General features: G+C 39.2%; 1 long non-coding RNA gene across 1 annotated transcript in view; it reads right to left on the bottom strand.

Moving 5' to 3' along the window:
• Positions 1 to 6: 6 nt before the first annotated feature.
• Positions 7 to 19,970, bottom strand: part of LOC308070082 — a 66,715-nt gene continuing 46,751 nt past the window's right edge. The window contains exon 3 of the long non-coding RNA XR_013930614.1: positions 7 to 310. This is a non-coding gene — a long non-coding RNA (uncharacterized lncRNA). The remainder of the gene's footprint in view (positions 311 to 19,970) is intronic.

Here is a 19,970-nt window from a genome sequence, read left to right as displayed (position 1 = left end):
TTATTTACATATGGAAGCATATGCGTATATTTTGAAACAACATTAAATTGCACTTTGGACTGCTGATAGTTGGCATGTCTGCTTGGGTACACAGGGTAACTGGTCCTATGAAACAGTGTGGAATCCATTGAAAGAGACTATTTCTAAGGCAATTTTAAAAAATCACCTCCTTAAATAGAGTGAAAACAGCTAATACACTAAATTATTTGTTAAAATGTAAATAGTTTCTGTACTCACTAGACTTGAAAAGCTGTCAGTCTTACCTCACACCTGCTTCTCCTCTGGGTTTTTTTTCATCTTCTATGTTATACTGAAGTTCACAAAAAAGCAGAGTAAAAATGGGTTCTATGATGAGAATGTAAGATTCTCTTGGTTTAAGGTGTTTTTCTATAGCAGCATTAAATTAAAATTTTATGCACAGGATATGAGATCACTTGAAAATACTAAGGTTAAATAACCTACTTCTATTCAAAGGCAAGACTGCTGACCGGGAGGGATATCCTCACTGTAGCAGAAAGCCAAGGAGACATCCAGAGAAAAGAAAACCTCTCCCTATGGCATACACAGAAAGCTCCTCTCACAGAAAGCACAGGTGTGGTGAATGACAACAACGGAAATGAAGTTACTTCTCCCCCTGTAACATTTTTCTGCTCATTCCCACTTTGCTCCACGGTAAAAATTACCTGCCACTCACAGAAGACTCCCTCCTACCTCTACTGCTCCAGAGGATTTGGTAAAGGACCAGAGCAACATTAATTACTACAGATTTTCAAGTTGCAAGCTTTCTGAAGCTGTATTCCCTTGAAGCATTTAGGACTTCTACAAAAAAGGCTCTGAAAGCAGAAGACCTCTGGCAGAGGAGGCAGCCAGCACAGCAATGGCAGCAGAACTGCTGCTTTGGTGCGGCATTTGCTCGTGACCACCCTCAGCCAGCTCACGGGCAGCAGGAGTGCTCGACCTGCAAGAATTCAATCAACTCTCTGGAATTGGTTTCTTTTGGCAAATCCAAATGAAAAGAAAAGCATTGGCTCTTTCCCAATGCCACCTGGAAGTTTAGACATTACAAAGAATAAACCATACATCCAAATTTAACCAGTTTTAAAACTATATTAAGAACATATGTACTGCAATCATCTCTAAACAGCAGTTCTAGCTGATGAAAGCACATGAACATGTGTGTAACTCCAGCATGCCACAAGCCATGGGGACACGGGAAGATCCAGGCGCTCCTGAGCAGCTCCCAGCAGCGCAGCCCATGTCAGAGAACAGGCTCACGGGCCAGCACAGCCCTGATGGGCTCTGCCAGACTGGCAGTGCATCTCAGCTCTTGCTGATCCTGTTTTGTTACCCCTTTTTTACAGATGACATTTACCCACCCATGTCAAACCTGTTTGGATGCCTAGAACAAAAGTAGTAACTATTACCAAATATTTACATATTTCAAGGAATCCATCAGTGATCTCGGCACTCACCGGGAGTTATTGTCCTGTATTTATCCGTTCCCGACACTAACTGACACCCTGCAGAGTTAGCATCAATAAGGGATACAAGTAAACTATACTTGCAGAGCAAAAACCAGATCATTTGCCTTTGACTTTACTTGACTCAACAAACCCCTCAAAATAATACCAGGGAGCTTTAACCCCAAATGCGTATTTCAGTTTTATTATAAAACCAGAAACAAAGACATAAGACATACGGATCAGTTTTCAATAGGAATAACTGCTTTTTGCTTTTGGTTTTAAGGATTCTGATCAAGCGCAAACGCTGCAGCACCAAAGGAGCTTCAACTGTTGGTTCTCACCCTGCTCACATTCATGTTACAAAGGGACAGAGCAGATTACTAGTCGGGGGGGAGAGGGGGAGGACAGTATTTTGAATTCATCTTGTTTCAGAGATATCTGGGAACCTGGTAATGGAAAAGTAAGGTAGTTATTTTCCAAAATATTGCAACTTTAAGACAATGAAAATATATCTTATATTTTTTTAGGTTTATCTCTGCTTGTCTACAAAATCAGTTGTGGCTAAGTTACCTAAAAATATTTCACAAGGCAGTAGACAAGAGAGCGCTAAATTAATAGATTACATTCTGTTAGTACTTATCCATATTAAACTGTGCAAGTATGCAAACACAGAACCCTCACTCATAGACAAGCAAAGGCTGAAAAATTTCCTTAAATCCTTTGAAAAAGATGAAACTTAGGATCCTCCAAAATAACAACTGAGAACTTATCTGTAAAAAACTGCACATAACTGAAAAATCTGATTGCAGTCAAAACCTTTCACATTTTGCAGCGCTTTTCCTCTCTCCCCCCCTGCAATGCAAAACCTCCAACTTCCTCTGATGACTTTCTTCTTGGGCTGCCTCTGAACTGCACCCATGCTGGGGGAAAATTTCACTCTTTACACAGATCTACAGAGTTATGGAGCAGAAGAACCAAGTTTGCTATGTAAATAATTAAAAAAAAAAAATTCCACTAATTCACACCAACCTGGAAAGCACCATTTGGAGTAATGGGGGCTACTCCCAGCAATCTGCAAGAGCCGTCCTCAGTCACTGGTATAATGGGTGACACTAGATAGCAGGGAAAGCTCTTATTGATCCCAGGGCACATCAAAAGCCTTCTTGATTTATGGCAGTTTGATTATCTTGAGAAATGTCATGGCCAAAGCAGCTGCCTCCTGCATTTTTCTGGAGGGTCAGAGGCTGTGACGGTGGGCAACCCAGATGATCGACACAAGGCAACTGCTAGATTTTACGAATGTTTTACATGAACAACCAAACTCGTGTATGGCAGCATGCAGCCAAACCTTTTTATAGCCCAAACTCCTGGAGTTCCCCCTCTTCACATCAAATCCTGACCTTTACCACCACTGACAGCTCTGTGTAGACCCCATTTAAGACCACTGCCATGCATTGACCATCCTGAATTGTAGCTCAATGCCCTCCGTAACTCATAAGTGAGGAACTGGAAACCCAGCCAACAGCTAATCTCAGTAGGGACATTTGTAACTGGAGATTTGAAGAAAAGATGAAATTGTGCCAGGCCTTCGATCATAAAGTCTTCAGGACAAACTGTATCTTTATTTATATGATGCACCACACCCTGCACGGTTCCCCCCAGTTCATCTTGGGATCTCTGAATCACTCCACCATAAATTTTAAATAAGCAATAACACAAGTCACATTAATACACCAGTATCAGCCTGATCATGTCAAAATAAATTGGCTAGCTTCTCAAAAAAGGAATTTTAACATTTTACTGAATTCTACATACATTCTCACATTAAACAGAAAACAACAGCATTTCAAAAAGTTGATTTATGGTGGTTATAGTAAAAAACTAAGAATGTTTTAGATAAAACCACAATTGCATATACTGATTTCACATATGAAGAACATGCATAGTAGGAGCTTTATGGTTATCTTAAGGTTTTTAACTGTAATTTAAAAATAGTAATTGTTGAGATCAATGAAAGCGTGAAACAAATTATGCCAGCCCAGTCCAGGCCTGACTGCAGCAGACACAGTGCCACTGATTGGCAGGGAGAAGCATGGAAAAAATACCTGGGCATCTCCAGAAAAAAAGCTACACTTTTACTCTAGTAAATGCTCTAAAAAAGCAAGCTACAAATGGGGGTGTAGAAGGAAGGCTCTGTTAGTAAGACTTTAACAGCTTATATCAGCCATGGGATGGAAGAGGGGACAAAATCTGTAAATCACTAGTCCCAAATTATGCTGACCGTGCCTTTTCTCACCTCATTGGGTCTCCATTACTGGAATTAGTTTTGTTTGAACATAGAGGAAAATCTTTCTCCTCCCTGGTCCATTTGCAAACATAAATGTTGACGTATATTAAAAAGTAACATGACAGAAGTTAACAAATGTGCAGAATTTGATTTGGGTTATGGTTGCATGCCTAATATGTACAAAATTTTCATCTTTAGAGGACTTAACTTAAGCACACTTTATGCTACAGTTTTTCATGTTTTCCTGGCTGGCTTGAGGTGATCCTGCCCGTCCCAACTCACGCGTTTCAGCTCCCCACCTTTCAAAACGCCATCCCCTAGCTGTGCTAGCACACCTCTCCACAAAGCTAGGCTCTGACCTGGATACGCAAAGGGACCAGGGTTACACATAGTCTGGGGGAAAAGGGAAGGGGAAAGTATGGAGCAGAGAAGGGCCACACGGACACTCAGGGACAGCCAGGCCCTCTTCGAAAGCTCAAAAAGCAGCTACTTAATTAGCTATGTTAAAAGCATGTTGATTTGATTATCGCTCCTAGAGAAATCCCTAGAATTTACAGTGGTGCAGCAACATTTTTCCTGTTTCTCCACATTGCTAATATTGGCTTCAGCTTACTTGAAAATAATTAAAAAAAAAAAAACCCAACCAACTACCTAACTGGTAAATATACAGTTTCACATGCAGTCAAAGTTTTACCTATATAAATATGTATATCAATCTCAATAGACTTGGCCTGCATTTGACCTTTGCTCACCTCAGTCACCTTTTCCTCATGGTACTGGAAAGATAAATTAAATTTGGAGAGCTAAAGGTCTTCTACACCTTCAGGAATGGAAAATTACTCCACTGAATTTCAAGCAAGCCAGCAAGTCAGAGGGTCATTTTGGACTTAACCACAGCCCTGAACAGAGAAGCAGATGTGCCCAGAGCAGTAGCCAGCAAACCCCTGAACAAGTGGTGAAGATTTACTAACAAAAGCTTCGGTAGGACACACAGTGAGGGGTATGGTGAGTCAGCAACAAGCACAGTAGAAAGACTAGTTTTTTAAAATTCAAAAGGAGAATATATAAGTATTTCATAATTAGGTTATTATTATTTTCCAGTGCAAGCAAGCAATTATCTACTTTTATCCTGTATTTCTCCTTCTCCATCATCACTCATAAGCACTGAAAGTCTGGATGAAATAGAAGACATACAACAAACTACTTCAGTATCACAGAGCATGGATACATCTTGGCATGCTACGTGAAATCCTGGGGACTTGCAAACATCTGTGTTGTTTCTAAAATGCAAAATGAGCCTGACATTCAACACTTCTTGAGATTTAAATCATCCTCCCTTTTGTCCCAAGCAGTTGCATGAAGTGTGAATATTTTCGTGTCTAAAGAGGAGCTAGTCCAATGTACTAGGGACAGAACTTCTTAGAAGCCAAGGTGGCACAAACACCATCCACCACAGACAGCTTCAGAAGACACTTACTTTCTACTAAAGCAGGCAAAAGAAGAAAATCTTCTTCGTGGTTTCTCTTAGAGGAGTAACAAACTAGGCACCTGAATGAGTTGCAGTACCAGTGGACTCAAAGCCTAGCTGTAAAGACCTCGGTTATAATTCTGAGGACACATGTTGCCTTTGATCAGTAACACATACAGCATGGAAGACTCTCCCTCAAGTCCTTCCCCAAACAATTCTTCCAGTTTTGACTTAGATTTTTTATTTATAATTCCAATAATATTCTGAAGCCAACAAATACATTAACTTATCTGTCTCTTAGATAAAACTATCTCAATATAATGTATTATGACAGAAATTCATAAAATAACATAAAAGTTGTTTTAATTGAATTTCCAAAGCTCGTTTGTAAACCTGGCCTGAAAAACGTATTTGGCTGTTTGCAACTAAACCTACTTATGTCTATGTTAAATGCAAGTATCAGACATGCTACCCATGGGCCAGAGTTCAGACTCAGAGCGCAGAGAGATGTTGGGGCAAATTTTAATCTCCATTATATCCTTATGAATTAAAAGCAACCAAATTAAAAATCAGTTAACAATTGCTGTAAAAATTACATGGTGTTCTGAGCTTTGGTGATGCTTATTTTTGAATATTTAAATAACTCACGGAAATCATCTCGATAAGCATGGTATTTCAGTTTATACCGTAGGAAAATTACTGATGACAAAAAAAAAATAATGTCTGAGGCTATACAGATTACATCTGTTTGAGGAGTGAAAGTAAATCACATCTTTTGTATGTCTTTCAGTTATCTTGTTCACTTATGTGTTGGACGTTTATTTTAAAAACATTTATAAAAATTTAACACTGTTCAAGGAATTAAAGATCTCTGTATTAATGTAAGAACATGCCAAAAGATACCACAAAACTTCATTAATCAAGTGCTGAATAATAGGCGATTAGACGCCTGCCAAAGGCTGATTCATGACAGCTTCCACAGACAGGCTGTAATGCTGCGGAGGACACCACCAACCCAGGGTGGACACAGCTCTACGTTAGCCACAGTGGGGATGTGGATGAACTGCATCTTTTTTGGAAATAATTTCCTAATCCAAAAAAGAAAACAGGAATCTACAGGACAAATCTGTTTTCTGGAGTCTGGTCTAAAAGGTTGCTGGAGGATGCTGCTTTTAGAGTTGGGCAGTAAGTTGATAATTTTTTTTTTTTCCATTAAGATGTATTGTTCTAACTTGCTAATTTATTCCATTATTTTGGGCAGGGGGATAGCTAGATTTCTGTTTTTTTTTATCTTGAGTGATGCTTCCAGTATGCACTGGAACAAGCACTTAAGATGCCATTCATGGGCTGCTGTGGTTTTTTTTTGTTGTTGTTGTTCTTTTTAATTCTCTGGCAAATTGCTATGGGATTTTGATTTCTGCCTGCATCATCAGTATTATGTTCCCTCTCTGTGAGAAATTATCAAAACTGGTCAGAGTTTGTACTGCAAAGCACTCAGGAAGAAGTGATGAAAAGCATACAAAGTTTTGTGCTGTATGAACAGACCTTTTCTTGAGACTTCTGCCTTCAACTTCAGAAAGCTGGAACTCATAATGAAAAACACTCCTACCTGCTGCACATATCCTGTCCCTCACAGAGTGCAATTACACAATTATGCTATATGAACCTGAAGATAGGTTTTTGTTATGTCTATCCTGTGTTCACTTCCATTTTATATTCAAAGTGTTGTTTGTAATCTGATGATACTGGACTAGAAGACTAAGATGGATGGAGCTATTCCAACTGATCTATTTTTATTTTTTTTTAAAGTTATTTTTAACATTAATGAGGCACTGGATACAAAGCTTTTAATAATTATACATCTGATATCTAATAACAGATCATGAGCTAGAGAAAGATAAATATTTAAACAAACCCATCCCTTCCCGGCCCACCCTGGCATGGTGCAGCAGGTTATGGGCATGCCTAGCTGCCCAAAAGTGAGTCAACAGCTACCCTGAGCTAGTGGTACATTTCACCTTTTCATTCTGTATCAGAAACTATTTCCCCCAACAATAAGTACCCCAAGTCAGCTGTTCCATCCTTGTATGGGACATACAAAAAGAGTAATTACTAAGTGCTTCTTCAGGACAACTGTGAATGCTTTCAAAACTATGTTGTTTGGAAACACAATGCCTCTAGGTTACTGGTCTCTATTAGATGGGAACATTTTATACACCTAAGAGATTTTTGTACTGCTCGCAGCAAAGTATAAAACACTTCAAATCTGAGAATTTAATTTTTTTTGGTTCTGCAAATTTGACAACAAGTTTAATTATGTACATTTATACTGGATTTTATTTTTTAGTTATTGTCCTATGATCAGATGGAATGATCAGCTTGTACCTCTCTTCAGCCTCAGCATTAAAACCCTACGCCTTTCTCTTCTAACCAGGTATCAACTTTTGTAATGCATAAGAGAGTTATTTGTAACCTTTGTACCAAGTTTGGCTTAAAGTAACCAACAGGTTCAAAAGTTAAGTGGCAGGCTTATACACGCTACTACATGCACAGCGTGATCAAGTAAGATCGCATTTCCATAGAGCAGCAGGTGAACAACAAGCAGGTACCTTGACCTCTTGCTGACATGCAGCATGCACCCAGTGCACATATGAGTGCAGAACCGAGTTCAGTCATTTAAAAAAAAACCTCCCATGATAATTAAGCTGAACCTATCAACAAGCATGATTTTGCAGACATGGACAGTCAAATGGGAACTTGGATAATCATACAGAAGAGACAATACTTCTCTTTCTTTTAATAATAAGTAGCACTTGTGCCCACGGTGATAGTACTTCCTGAAACAAATAAAGCAAGACATGTTTGCAAATTTAAATTTGTAGTACAAATTTTAAACCAACATGGACTCTCAAAGCATAGTAAAGACTAGCTGGCATTGAAACTGGTATCTATAAATAGCATAGGTTCATATTCTGAGAGGTGATGAGCATTCAAAATTCTCCAGATGCCAGTGAATGATGACCTGAAAGAGCTAGTTCTACCTGGGCAATAAAAACACTCAACAGAACTGGGAATTGTACTAGTAAGGGCAGAATAGCTTGAATTATTTTCTTTTGTCCCCAGTTCTTCCAATTGCATCGTTATCACTAACAAAAAGATAAATCAATTACCAATGATACAGATATATGGTTGATTATGTATAAAAATATATAGCTGATATAGATCTAGATATATAGCAATATACAGACTGCTAAGATAAATCAATTCAAATCATGATATTGAAGTGGTGTATGTTAAAAAAAAAACCAAAACACAACAACAAACATTTTCATTGTTATTCTTGCAGCTCATCTGACCTCCTCGGTACAACCATGACAAATGCTCAGTCAAAAAAAGCAGCCAAAACAAAAATCTGAACAAATTGTTACATAGGCTCAGAGTATTAGTTAAGAAATATAGCTGCTCTGAAACATTTAAAGAGAATACAAAAGGGCCTCTACAATAGTATAACCTTTGCCTCTGTCTGCTAGCATCACAGTTTACATGGTTTCCATGGAAACCCTCTGCAAACATATGAATGTGCTTGTTGCGTTAGATGTCGAACAGAAAATCCTTTGTGGCAACTCTGGAGGGCCATGGCCAGTGCCAACCTCCCAGCAGAATAATGCCCTTCACTATGCCTTGCCCAGCAGGCTCATGACATACTTGCTCACATGGCACAGCTGCTGCCATCGCTTGTTTTCCCTCAACTGATTAAAAAAAAAGTGTATATCATAATTATTAAATATTCTTTCCACATGGAGAGCCCATTTTGCCCCCATTATTTTAATGGCAAAGTCTCCAGTACTGGAGCCTCAGCTGTAACCCAAGAGCTGCAGAGTGCGGGCACTGACTAGGAGGCTTCCAGCAGGCTTCCAGTTAGGGCATTAGGGAATACATTTACATAATGAGTAGACAACTACCCGGAACGGGAATGCCACAGTTCTTCATTATTACATATTTTGAGAAACACACCTTAAAAAAAACCCATAAAATTCTCAGCATGCAACAGGTACCTCAGTCCAGAAAAGAAAACTAGTTTTCATCACCTTGTTTCTTACCATGGAAAGATCAACTGATTTACACATAACTCAGGTACTGGATGAGCTCCTCCTCCAGCCACAGAGGCAGGAAAATTCTACCCAAGACAGTCTGAAATGTCATCAGAAGGGCTGGTTTCTTTTTTTGTTGTTAAGGGTATGTGTACAAGTGAAAGCTGAGGGACTAAACCACCTAGTTTCTGTTTTACAGTGGAGGAGTTACTGGCAAGCGCAACACTTGAAAGCTGTGTCCCATCTGACTTTCCTCAAAATGCATATCCACTCTGCACCTCTACGTATTTAACATCACTGAAATAAGAGTGCTTCTAATAAAAGTGCACCTTTAAGACTGATGGTATGCATAGCTGGAACATACCTTGTTTGTAGATTAAAGCATTCCCCTATATCATTATTCCTCTCAAACAATAAATTCTTAGTACAACAAGTTTTAGTCTAATTTCTGAGATATCAACAGCATAATTTATCTAATTGCTTACAGATGTGCACAGTCTTGAGAAGGACAGCGGCTCCAAAGGCTGCCTTCAAGATAAAATCAGGTCTGCAGACGGCATGGGAGGTGAAAGCCTGCCTGTCCCGTTCCACGTAGAACTGGGGAAGCTGACACCTTTTTGCTTGTCTGGACACTTCACCTGTTCATTCAGCTGTTTCCAGCCACTCTTACATCATTTATTTTTGTCACTGTGAATGTAATAGTTTTGTCTTAAAAGCTGAAGAACAAAGGAAGACCAATTTTGTACCAGAAAGAAGAAAGCAAACAAACCACTTTTACTTTGCCAACACCGCCTCTATCTTTTTTTCTTTCCCTTTCATACAGGCAGCCCCAAGGTGAAGACCTCCACAGTCCCCCACGGCCACCCTCACCTCACACACACCACCAGCCCAGGCCCCCGCACACCGGCCACCAGATTAGTCCTGAGGGTGGCCAACCCCTCCTTTTAGCCTCGCTCGCCTGCACAGCGAAGTAATGAGGGGGTCAGTCACTGCCCGCCTGGTTCCAACGCTCTAATAGCCTATTGTTCTCTTGGTGCCTCGGTGAGATAAACCGAAATCCAGCGTTTTCTGAGGGGAAGTGAATTCCCACCGTTGGCCAAGGGCTTGGCTTCATGGGGGGGGGGGGGGGGGCAGCCCACCCTGCTGCTCGGCAGGGAGATGGTGGGTTTGTTTTTGTTTGCAGGCGGTTTGCAGGAACATCTGCTCAGTGAAGCGGTAGCATGGCTCTTGCCTGCCACCACCCGCGGGCCTCTCCCCGTCGATCTGTGCAAAACCACGTTTACTCCCTCTGCATGTGGTTATCGCTACAAAGATACTACATGGATAGTGCCCCAGCCAAAATCTGGCTCCTACCTGATCAATGTTTGTGTTCTGTTCCCTGCCTTAAATTGTAGAAGGATCAAATATATAACGGTTGCTACCGAGATGCAGTAAGTTTCCAAGGAAAGAGGAGCCATGGCCCAGGCTTAGGGCAGAGCAGCCCGACAGTGGGGCTGAAGCACCCCTAGCATCACATCCACCAGGTTAAAGGTAATAATGTTTAAGTACTGGGATGGGAGAAAGGGCAAAACAGAAATTAATCCAACAATACACAAAATTATAAGACCAAGAAGTCACTCATTTTGTATTTTTACCACATCCTCTTGTCCAACAGAGGTGCACTGAACATCATTAACATCCCACTAATGAGACATCCAACTGCCCAGAACACAGCAATAATGAACGTAAGCTCTGTTTCCACCAAATCTACCAGAAAGACTAGTAAGGGTCTGCTTTCCCACTGACAAGAACACATGACTCCCATTAGCCTTAATAAAGGAAGAGTGCATTCAGTGGGAGAGAAATTTCCCAAGGTTGCATAACTGAACTGTGGCATGCTGAAGACACAGTATAGACTGCTAAGAGAAGCTGGCCATTCCAAAACTACAGTGACAGGCCAAATTCTTTCCTAATTTTCCCATTAATTTGTTGAACTTTTGTTGTAGTTAGGAATTCCTCACTTTTAGGCCAGTGAAAATACTCAGAACTTTTATGCCAAGACTATGAAAAAGCAGATCAGATAGTTGGATACTTCACTCCTATTTTTAGGCTGAAAAAATATAACTTCAGATATGCACTTTATCGTAATGCATTGTCCCTGCATACTATTCTTGACTCCACAGTACATAAATTCTTACTTCTGTAACAATGCAAATTTGTTGACAGGATGATAGGTTAAAGTTTATCTTTCAGGCTGCTTCCCTTGCACCAGTCAGAAAAATCTAGTTATGTCAATTTATGTCCCTTTCAGTGTTCAGTGAGGCGAGGAAATGGAGTGGAGTGCCAGAATGTGGAAACAATGCAAAAAACTAACGCCAGAACTGAGTATCTGACTCCTATACTAAGCTCTGTATATGCACTCACAAAACTTTGGGATTAATACTGCATATCTCAAAACTGCATTTAAGAAAAACCTTAATTCCAGACATTAAAAGCACAATTAGCCTACTACAAGTTAGAAGCTTTTTCTTCATCTTTTATCCCTAGTTCAAGTTTATGTATTTTAAAACACTTGGGAGTTTTGCTTTTCTGAGGTGGGGGTGGATATCAGAAAATTGAATTTCACAGGCCATTTAAAAATACTTGGTCATGTGTTTATCATAAGAATCTATCTGATGTAATCTAAGGCATTCAATGCTATTATAGTATACATTAATTAAAGCTGCTTCATGCATTCTGCTATAGCTTTAAATGAGAACAGACTTCTCTTATCTCTCACTACAATGACTAATACAGGACAATATCTGCTACGCTGCTACTCATACACACGATAAAAGTCTATTAGCACACATACTCACAGAAGTTGAACTACTTTGATAAAATAAACTGAGATAGGGAACTATGGTGGAACAACTGCTTTTACTGTGCCACTGGTGCTGTGCTGCATTTTAGAGCCATGTGTTAAAATATATCTTCCAAATTAAATCAAGATTACCTACCTATTTATGCTCAGCTGTTAAAAAAAAAAAAAAAAAAAAAGACCAAAACCCAAACAAAAATCCAAACCCAACCACAGAACAATACCAAACATATTTTATTTATTTTATTTCACAGAGTTAGAATTAAAAACTCAAAGGACAGTACAGCAAATCATGGTAAGGTACCACAGAATCAGCCCTGTGCCTGATGTGGCTGCACGCACTTTAGCTGCCAGCATATAGTCAAAACTCTGAGCCCTGTCCTACCAAAGCTTGACTTAAGTGGAATCAAAATCAGATCACATTTCCTAAAACCCCACCCCATAATATGCAGAACAACCGAGGCAAACAGAGTAACTGATTTATGGAACACACAGATACTAACTACACTGGAAAACCCCATTCAAATGCAGAAATCTTAACTCACCAGTCATGTCATGACACTGAGGATAAAAATCACGCAACTCTCAAATAAAAGACAATCAAAATACAAGACAACTTTCTGCAGCATCCATCCCCAACCATTCTGTCAAATACACAACGTCAATAGCACAAAGCATCTTTATGACAAGAATAAAAGGCTCTTTAAATGCTCCTTTTATTTTTTATTGAATGAACCCACTCTTACACAAAGTTCATGCAACGATGTCTCGAGCTGTAGTACTGGCAAATCATGTATTTGATTAGTCAACTAAGGCTTCTAAGTCACATGCAGAACAATTTGAAATATTCATTAATTGCATGTTATTACTTCACGTAGCAAGTGAGGTGGTTAAGACACTGAACTTACTAGTATATCGAGATATCTAGTTGTCAGGAAGATTAAAATCTTTTTGGCGTGTCACCATAACTGACCAAACACTTCTCTGCTCCAAGTCACTGGTAAAACCCAAAGGGAGTTAAGAACTAAAGGCACAGACTCTTCCCAGCTACAGCATTAGCATTTTGTGTGGTTGACTATTCTCACAGAATTAGTAATCTTTACTACAGTGTTCCTCCTTTCAAGGAAGCACATTGCACCACACCTCCCAATTGTTTTAGAATGACATATATACAAAGACTATAGTTGAAAAAGATAGCATCAGATGTGGCGAGTCCAGAGAAATCTTGTCCTAAATATTTTTCAAGTTTACTAATGAGAAAAGGGTGGAGAAAGAAACCACAACTAAAAGATTCACAAACATAAACTCATTTACAGGTTTGCAAAGCAAATCATGGCACCAACCTGTCACGTAACCCATAGGAAAATGCAGCTGCAGACTCTGTGGATCAAGATATTCACTGCTGGATAAAATTAAATTGTTCCAGCTACTATATGAGTTCTTAAAAACTGGTTGGGTTTTTTTGCCACTTTTAATCTCTCAGTCAGACAGGCAGTAGATTAAAGTGATTTAAGTCATAACAGGAAGCCAGAGCAGAAAGCAATCGGTTTCTAAACTTTAACAACTTCTTGCACTATAGGCAATTAAGAGCCCTGTTCTCGTATGCTCTTTAGTGCCTTAACATGGACACAGTTGGTTACCCGTCATAAAATCAACTGCAGCTCTATCATTTCTTAAATATTTACTAGTAAGATATGCCAGAGTACAAAACCCAGAACTGCATTCCTGATATTCAGACCCTTCTGTCAAAACACAAATTGACAAAAAGACCTTCAGATTAAAACACTCCAGAGTGCTTTTACACTTTGGTTTTAAAGTACAGATCTGCCTTTTTTTCCCCTCCCCCAAACACCACCCACTCTACCAAACAAATAGCTAATCCAATGTTGCACAGGAATTTTAATTGTTTCCATAACTTCTGCTACCTGCCAAAAAGGTACTTTGTGCGACATATACAGAACAGGGTGCCCGTGATACGTGTGTACTTAAAATATGAACATACATACACATGTATAACATATGACTTACGTAATAATTAACTTCTGTATTGCTATAAAAACTAGAAGCCTTTCAAAGGGCAGCCTTTATTTTTGAAGTAATAGCCACAGTTTGAGCATACTGACTGTCTGGCTCAGATTTACAATCAAGTTACTACAGCTGAACTTCCTGCATGCCATGTGAGCCAGGCTTGGTCCGGTGTCTCCTTGAGCACTGTTAGCTATGACAGATGCAAGTTTGCAGCGGAAATCCCTTGCATGACAGGCTGAAAAACTAGGATGCACTCCTTTGTATTTGCTGCGAGTACCGTCACAGAGATCTCTACAGCAATCTTTGCAAACAGTCTGGCTAATGTGGGTGCTATGACTGAAAGTCTGGCTCTTTTCAAGAGCTGTGTAACTTTTTATTTTGGGGGAGTTTTGTTTTTGGGGTTTTTTTTTAGTGTGTTTGTGGGGGTTTTTTTTGGTTTTGTTTTTTTGTTTAAAATAAAGAAAAGATCTTGGTCTGTCAACCCTTCTTCACTCTACACAGTATTTCTTACCACAAATAATAGCCCTGGTTTCAGTGGGACCTTTGAAATACTCATCTTGTGGTACAAGTATTTGCACAACATAAACTAGTAGGGACATTTTCAGCATATTTGTACAACTTCATTTATCTAGTTCTTATGACCAGGTCTTGAAACAACAAAAACTTTCTCTAATATTTGTTTAAATAAACAATACATTCTACATATCGGGTGTTTATACACATGCAGTATGCAGTTACTATGTATCAGCAAAATCCCTAGGAGAGCTGTTGTTATTTTGGCAAAAAAAAGCTTATAGGTGTTCCACTGGGTAAATTGCATGGCAGTATAAACCTGCTAGTAGCATGCTAGTAGGGGAGGCCTAACAAGTCCATAAAACAAAAGTGCATTCAGAACAGTTTAATAAACAAGGGGAAAAATATCTGTGGGACTTACAGGGTGGAAGCTAACAAAATCTTATCTTCAACAACAGGTACTCCACATTTTTCCACTGATTTTACAACTAAACCCAGCATGATGTAGTTTCTGACACCATTAGCGCGCAGAATCTACTTTTGACAGCATTTTTTAATTTGTGATGAGTGGTTTGTTTTTGCATTGTTACGGGCTGGGTGAAGCCTCGAGGCAGACATGCAGTTCTGTTGATAACATGCGTATTTTCCAGCCTCGTGATAAATTTCCCATAACTGCCAGCCTGGAACACTACTTTCAGCAACTTGACTGTTTCACATTTGGCTAGAGCAGCATCAGTGCATTTGATATAACAACTCCAAGACTAATAGATGGAAGACTACCATATTCAGAACAGGTTACTTTCAATGCTTAACTTCAGACTCCTGTTTTCAACAATACTGACTGTTGCTTTCAGAAAGCCAAATCTCCCTCAACAGGTTTTTTCAAGCTGGAAATCCAAAGCCAGAAATTACTTTTGGAAGGTGCCGTTGGAATTTGAATACCAATGTCAACAGGTCTGGTTGTTACAGCTTCGGAGTGGTTTTACTTTTTATGCAAATCCTAACACGCATACATGTTGCAGTACTTTTACACCCCAACTACTGAGGTCTGTGCCATTTTCAAAACCTAAAAAACTTGCCTTTCACAGCTGCAAAGGAAATGACAAGAGAAGAAAAACACAGCCAGTGTATATCAGCAATTAATTCCATCTACAACTGCCCAGCTGTTTGTGCATGGAGGAACCAGCCTGTTTCCCCTCCGAGCTTTTGCCACTGAAAGCTGATACCGCGCTTTCAGGGACGTGGGCTGTTGGTAACGCGTTAGGAATGCGCGTGAGATCGCACGAAGCTGAAGCAGAAGAAATGAAATCCAGACCAGTACTGCATATCTGTGTTATGAGGATAAAGTTATCTGGGGCAGAGGGCGGCAGGAGGGGGGGCCAGGGATGAGGACCTGCCAACAAAGCCAGGCTCAGCATGCAGGACAGACATGATTGTCACTTACTGGCAGAGGCAAGGTGGGACAGTGTCAGAAACCCATGGGTCTCTATCAACTCTGCCACGATGTTTTTATGTTGGCTGGTGCCAAACAGGTACATTTGGGAGCACTTCACAAATGCTGTTTCTTTTACTCGGGATCAGCGCTTTTACAGTGAAGTTGCTAGACTTGGCTCCATCTGAACTAGCATAAGACTTCTAAGTAATTACTACTTATTGGTAAGTAACCTTACCAGTGTTTGCAGCCCTGAAGCTCCAGTGCTAATGGCAGAATTCAGCTTTTTAGTTTTCGCTATGAATAAAATCCCCACATGCCACTCTTGGGATTTCAGGAACGACAGAGTATATGAGAGGAGGATGCTATTCAGTAACATCCACAAACCCTGCCCCACTGAGCACCTGGAAATTTCATCCCACTCTGGAATAAACTCACCAGGCTACATGCACAGCTCAACTTTTTCCTCTAACATATTTAAAAAACAAAAATAACACGTATTTTTTTCCTCCCTTAACCCAAGCCAGCCCCCATTTTTCCAAGTTATCCATATAGATTCCTTTTTGCTGGGTAAAGCCACACACAAGAGTCTTCTAATATATGTTACCAGAATTTTTTTCTTCAGCTCCAACACATTTAAAAAAAGCTCCTTTGACCTTTAGTAAATCAAAACTGCTGTTGCTGGACCACTCAACCAGAGGCAACATCTCAAACTGCACAGGTGTTCAGAAGAGTAACACTAATAAAATATTTGCACCTGACAATTTTCAAGACCAGTACCTAAGGTAAGAAATAACTATCAAAGAGCTATTTCCTTTTACAAAAAAGCATGCTGAAGAATACCACCTTGCGTATTTTGCTAAATAAATTTGGTCTGCTAAAACTGCTTGTGTCCCAGTGTGTGGAAAGAAAAACACTCTGCAGAAGTAAGACTGTGATATTGTATCCATGCAGTATTGAAACAAATGTGGGAACTGTATTCTTTCACCAAACAAGATTAACAAAACATTTAAACAATACCTTTTTAAATATGGATCTCCAAAGTTTAGACCGATGCTTCCAAAGATTTGTATCATCCCTGAAATACCTACACAAGCACACCATGCTATCACTGGGAAAATGCAAAAACAGAGGACATTCGGTAATTTACAGAGGACTTTTGGTAATTTACAGTTTCCCAAGGAAAGTAATTCTAAATCCTATGGTTGACTAGAAAGTATGAATTTGTATGAATGGCTTAAAACACTTTCTCTTTTTACTCCCTCAGAACCAACAACTCAATAATGGGTAAACAAAAGCAGATTATTTTTTTTTAAATCAGAAGTATAGCACACTTTAGACTGCAAGTAATCACACTATATTGTTGCCAGGGTATTTCCACTGCTGCTTAAAAGCAAGAACTGCACTCACCATTCTTCCCGTAAATTTCACTTTTAGCTATTCAACATTGGGCAAATCCACTGAGGGATTTGTATTTGTCCTTGTATTGCTTGCTGTCTGCCGCAGCAAAACCTGACTTCCTCACATATTAGAAACATACACAGAAAGTTTCTGTATGTGATCAACCCAGCTTTACATGGGGGAAGAAGGTACAAGGGGAAGGAGGTGGAAATAAGTGCACACAGGAAGAGCTGCACTCATCAGCACCAAGACCTCCATAGGCCAGCTCTCCAACAATGTTAGTTCTTTTCATATGAAGTGCTGCAATACAAATACTATATATTACTTAATATTACTTATCATAAATACTGTGCAATACAAGGCAAAACTATACTTAAACAGCAAAACACAGAGAAGTTTTAAAACTAAAAATCCCAGAAGGATTAAATACTTTATTAGACCTACTTCAATATATAAGGTATTTCAGCAAACTGGGGGATGGTGACAGTGCCATAGCTGCCTTAAGAAATGACATAACTTATCAATAACTCCCTCCCCACCATACTTATTAGAATGGGTATTGTTTCTCAGGTTCAGTTTTCAGCAATATTTTGTTAGAAGGCTATGAAAATACCGATAGATGTTAAACACAACAACAAACTACACTGCATCAGTAAAACTCAGCTGAACACTACAAATAGAAATCACTGAAATGAATCTTGCAGGTGCATGTATGCCAGCTGGCTAACTAAACACAACTGTCCACTGACTAGTCTCTTCTCTTTTTGCTTTTTCTTCTCCAAAGCAAAATTCTTTATTGTGCAGCAAACCTATATAGGATCTTTACTTTTAAGTAAAGCATGGAAGATGTGTTCCAGAAATAAATGCCACAATTCTTCTGCTCTTAAGAGTTTACCATTTAAATTTAGGCACGATGCTTCAAGCTGGAGATAAATTTAAGTGACTACAGCTAAAATTCAGATGCAGAGAGGGCTCTGAGCCCGAGTACCACTTACATCCCAAAATAGATGTATGGGTGAGTAGTAGTGAGGTTTTAAGTGGTGCATGGCTCTCAGATTTGCTACACAGCAAAGAATTTAACATTAAAAGAATGCAAAAGGGACGTAGAAAATCCCTAGTGTTCACATTCACCTGTAACATGAGGAAGTTGCGTTTACTCATGCTGAGAAAGTGCCCGCATGAATGAACTGGCAATATGTATCATACATCGGAATAATTACTGAAGTATGGAAGGTGCTTGATAGTGCCTAGAAATACTTAAATTACATAATGATTAAGGATTAATAGCACCCTTTTGAACTTACTAGAGGAGTTCATACTTTATTGTTAAGTAATTCGAGTCACTTGGGATGATCTGTCTCTCCAGAATTTGACTCAGGAACAAAGTTGCTCAATGTCTAGAAGTTCCTGGTCTGAAAGGAAAATTCCTAGGTCCTGAAGTAATAGTTTTCATTTACCATTCATATTACATACGAACTACTTAAATTTAGTATCGTCATGTTCAACATTTGTATTCATGAATTCATTAGGTCCTAGAGTTTGATTCTTTTTGCCTAACTTTAGATATTTACATAACATTTGGATTTGTTGTCTAATTAAAATCTCTCTCTAGGATGAAGTGAGTTATTTTCTAGACTTCATTGGCAGCATTCATAGACTTACAGTGATTACAACAGAGGCACATAATTCACAAGCAGACATCCATATTGCAGACATCTCAAGTTATGCAAGATGCACGCTGCATGCAAGACCAAGGAAACACAAGACTAGATCACTTAGCTATTTTAAATACCAAGGGGGGGAAAAATGGCAAATGGTGGATTTAAGAACAAGAGCCTACTCATTAAATTCTTGCAATTCACACAGTATGACAGATAGTACATTTTTCTATGCATCTCACTAACTTCAGAGGCCATGGGGTCTTTTACATTGCTACAGTCAACAAGCCATATTACATACTAATTTTCTGCATTGCCTTACAACACAGTATAAAATGAGTATCTAGCAGTACCAAGCAAAAAACAAGATCTGGTAACAGTAGCATGAGTGTAGATTAAAATATGCTGTGAGAAAATGTCACCAGGCACAAACAAGCTTTCAGAATACCAAGTGCAGGAGCTGCTAACATAACAAATGTTAATGAAAATAAATGTTTGATTCCTTAAAAACATAAATAAAAAAGTGTCAACATGCAGGGAATAGAGCAGGAGAAAAGGTGAAAGGAGGAGGAATGAGGGAAACAGTAGATTTAGATTTTATTGGGTTTGTGATCAAAATACCAATCTACTTGATTAGGAAAATGTACATCCACAGAGACTACTATAAAGTGAAAAATTTTAAGAGAAAATGGTGTTTAACAAGTTCCATAAAACATTTTTAAAACAACGATAATGCTTTCCCTTCTGCTCCCAGTAAATGCTTGAAGCTAATGTACATCTCGAAGACCAC

This window comes from Falco punctatus (genome assembly GCF_963210335.1).
Source record: "Falco punctatus genome assembly, chromosome: 9".
Taxonomy (NCBI): Eukaryota; Metazoa; Chordata; class Aves; order Falconiformes; family Falconidae; genus Falco; species Falco punctatus.
This window is presented reverse-complemented; position numbering and strand designations above follow the sequence as displayed.